This window comes from Meleagris gallopavo, chromosome Z (genome assembly GCF_000146605.3).
Source record: "Meleagris gallopavo isolate NT-WF06-2002-E0010 breed Aviagen turkey brand Nicholas breeding stock chromosome Z, Turkey_5.1, whole genome shotgun sequence".
NCBI lineage: Eukaryota > Metazoa > Chordata > Aves > Galliformes > Phasianidae > Meleagris > Meleagris gallopavo.
This window is the reverse complement of record NC_015041.2, coordinates 5,058,058-5,061,904: the sequence shown is the minus strand read 5'-3', so window position 1 is coordinate 5,061,904 and position 3,847 is coordinate 5,058,058.

Genomic DNA, 3,847 nt, shown 5'->3' with positions numbered 1-3,847 from the left:
AGTACAATATGATGCCAAATGCGGAAAAAAACAAACAAACAAACAAAAAACACAAAAAACATGCTGCTCATCTCTAAGCCCTTCTGTCCCTTGAAGTGAAAACTCATTTTAAGAAGATTATGCTGCATATATTAGAAGATGGGTTGATATTCTGCATTCATACTCTACTACAGCTTTGGCAGTAAAAGGGAAGGAAGACAAGGAAAATAACAAGGCCAAAAAACAACATTTGTTCCTATTTACCTAATATACCAATATGAGGCATAAGTTCCTTTCATTCATTTAGACTTTAATGTATATATAATCTGATAGATTTTTCAGTTGAAAAGGAGTCCTATAGTACTTTCGATTAGCAAGAGTACTACAGAGGGGAATAAGGTGGCATTTGAATGAATTCCAAATTCAACATACGCTACATAATTTTCTTGATTTCAGAGAAACAAACAAACAAACAAACAAACAAACGAAAAAGAGGATTAGATTCTCTACAAAATAATTCCAGAGTGGTAGAAATATATAGGAAAGTTTAATTCCTTTATTGCATAAGGGGCAGGGAATATATCTCTAAAGAATGAGTAGTTGAATGTGCGCTTCTTAATGAATTTGTAATGAACAAAGCCCTTTCAATTCATACCCAAGGAAGATATTGCTGGGGTTGGTGCTGAAATCTTAAATAAGAAATTGTGTGCCTGTTCTCTACCTTAATTATCTCTTAATAGTATTTTTGCCATGGGAATTGACTGTAAGTTTTTAGTCTAATAATTTCTTAAGATAGAAATAAGATTTGCTGTTAACTTTTTAGTGTTTATTAAACTAGTTTATAACTAAACTGTTTGCAGTTGCAACTGCAATGCTTTGTCCAAATCTTTTTCCTAGACATCTAATTTATTTTTCAAAATAAATTAATAAAAATTTGGGACCTCATGTATTGAAATCACATTCTTCTATAGTTCTGTTGTGAATAAAGGGTTGGGCCCAATGACCTCCAGCTCTTCAAGAAGAAATTACTGTTTAACAGTTATTTTATCTAAAGTTTTGTCATCTATTTTATTTCATTTTACTATTTTATTTCATTAACATCAGTAGTAGTGATCTGGAAGGAAGTAAGGGACTGATCCAAAATCATTACATTTTTAATGATTTTGTATTGTTGAGAGGAATTAATCTGAGTTGTTGCTGGATGTAAAATAAACTGGACATTTTTTCTACACTATGCTTTTCCCTTCTTGTAAAATTTATAAAGCTTTAGAATACCACAGAATTTTCCATCTCTTTCTCCCCCCCAAATAAATAAATAAATACATACATACATACATACATACAGGAGCTCCATGATCCATGATCTGAATGAAAGGATTGAGTGCATCCTCAATGAGTTTGCAGATGACAGCAAGCTGGCTTGACGTGTTAATCTGCCTGGGGGCAGTGAGGCCTTACAGAGGAACCTGGACAGTCTGGATCACTGGGCTGAGTCCAGTGCAATGAAGTTCAACAAAACCAAATGTTGGGTCCAGCACTTGGTCACAACCTCATGGATTGCTATAGACTTAGGGTTGAGTGGCTGGAAAGCTATGCAGAGGAAGAGGACCTGGGGATGTCTGTAAATGTTCAGCAGGACATGAACAAGTAGTGTGCCCAGATGGCCAAGAAAACCAATGACATCCTGAATTGTATAAGACATAGTGTTGCCAGCAGGAGCAGGGAGGAAGATAATCCTCCTGTATCAGCTCTGGTAAGACCATATCTTGAATGCTGCATTCAGTTCTGGGCCCCTCATTACAAGAAAGATATCAAGGTGGCCCTGGAGTATATCCAGACAAGGGCAACAGAGATAGTGAGAGACATCTTGAGCACAAGTCTTATGGGGAGCAGCTGATGGAGCTGGGATTGTTCAGTCTGGAGAAGAGGCTCAGAGGACACCTTATCACTCTCTACAACTTCCTGAAAAGAGGTAGTGCAAGGTGGTGGTCAGCCTCTTCTCCCAGGTATCAGCAATAGGATGAGAGATGATGGCTTTGAGTTGTGCCAAGAGAGGATTTGATTGGATTTTAGGAAGAATTTCTTCTTAGAAAGAGTGGTTAGGCTTTGGAACAGTCTGCCTAGGGAGGTGGTGGAGTCCCTGTATGTGTCTAAGGAAAGGTTGAAACAGAACTTAGGAACATGGTTAGTGGGCGATATTGGTGGCTAGGTGGATATTTGGACAAGATGATTGTAGGGATCTTTTCCAGCCTTAATGATTCTTTGATTCTGTGCTTCTGTAAATTGACAAATACGTACATACACATGGTCTGAGTTAAAATAAACACATTTAGCTGCGAAGAAATTAAGAACCAATTTTCATTTTTGTCTTTCATGTTTAAGTGTTTTATTTTAATTGAAATACAAAGGAGTTAGACTTCTGATTATAAGGCTACCTCATAAAATTAAATTTATACTCCTAAATCATTTATGCTTTGATGTTGTTGTTATACAAAAGCAAATAAACAAAAAATCCATTCCTCTGTCCTTTAAAGTGTACATGGTTTTACACAAGTGAAAAAAAAAGATTAAGAATGAAGTTTGTCTTCCATTACTGAACTTAAATGCTTAATGAAATAAAGAGAAGCACAAAAGACTAACAAACAACAACAACAAGGGAAAAAAAAGTCCCACATCATTTAAACTGGTCAAAATGCACTTTAATTTGGAGGTTTTCTAACTGTTTTCTAAGAAATTAACTGAAATAACAGTTTAGTTTAAGATATAAACAAGACAGAATACGAATGTGTGTACATATATACATGGCTTTGTTGAAATACTTCTGTCCTTGGAACTCATCTACCTCCTCCAATCTTGGGGTGCCAGAGCCTAGGCACCTGATCAGGAAATCTTGAAATGCAATTCATGAAAGTTGAACAGTTCGGAAAACATACGATCCATCTAATGTTTTATGCATACCTACAGGTCGATAATGTTATTTATCATTGCAGCTTACTGGCATGTAGAAAGAGCCCGAGAGAGGAACGCAGGGCTTTAAGCCAAGGGGAAGTACAAACAAATGATAGCCCAGCAATACAGTGCATCTATTTGTTGGCAATTATCAGTTTGTGAGTAACTACCAGGAAAGTGGTGGGAAAAAAAATGACCTAATGGCCACAGGTGATGGTTAGAGACCTCTGTGCGTTCTGTGGAATAGCTGTGGAAACAACTTGTTAGCTATAGGTCAAAGTAAATAATTCTGAACTAAGCAGCAGTTAGAAAATATTTCACAGCTTACATGTGGTAGTTACAATGACATACCACAATGTCAAGAAATGCCATAAAATTAACAGAAGAAACAAGTGTCCAAATTAATGAAACTCTATTGAATATTTTGTTTATTTATGGCTGCCATCTCAAGTATTAATCAGATAAATCAGTTGAAAATTTCCTGTGTAAGTAATAATAGCAATACTGAGGCTATATTACCTAATGTGCCACATATATGAATAAATGAATCGTACCAAATTACCCTGCAGGAAAATAATGTACCCACCTATTGCAAACATTACTGTATACATAGGACATATTGCAGTATCAGCCCTGCTTTCCAGAATCCAGGGTCAGACTCAGTTGAAATAAGCTGAGCACTTGGGAATTAGGAAGGGAAGAAAGGATGGCATGAAATAAAACCACCAGTGGTTTGCAAGAGAAGTGACTGGTAGGCACAAGACTAGATGGCATTAAAGCTCAGTGACTTAGTAATTGCTTTCCTTTGAGTATTCCTTTAAACCATGGCAGTGTGTAGTTAAGTTGCCACAAATGATATATAATATAAACTCAGAACCATCTTGAGAAGCAAATTTTTTTGCATGGATGTGAGAGTCCT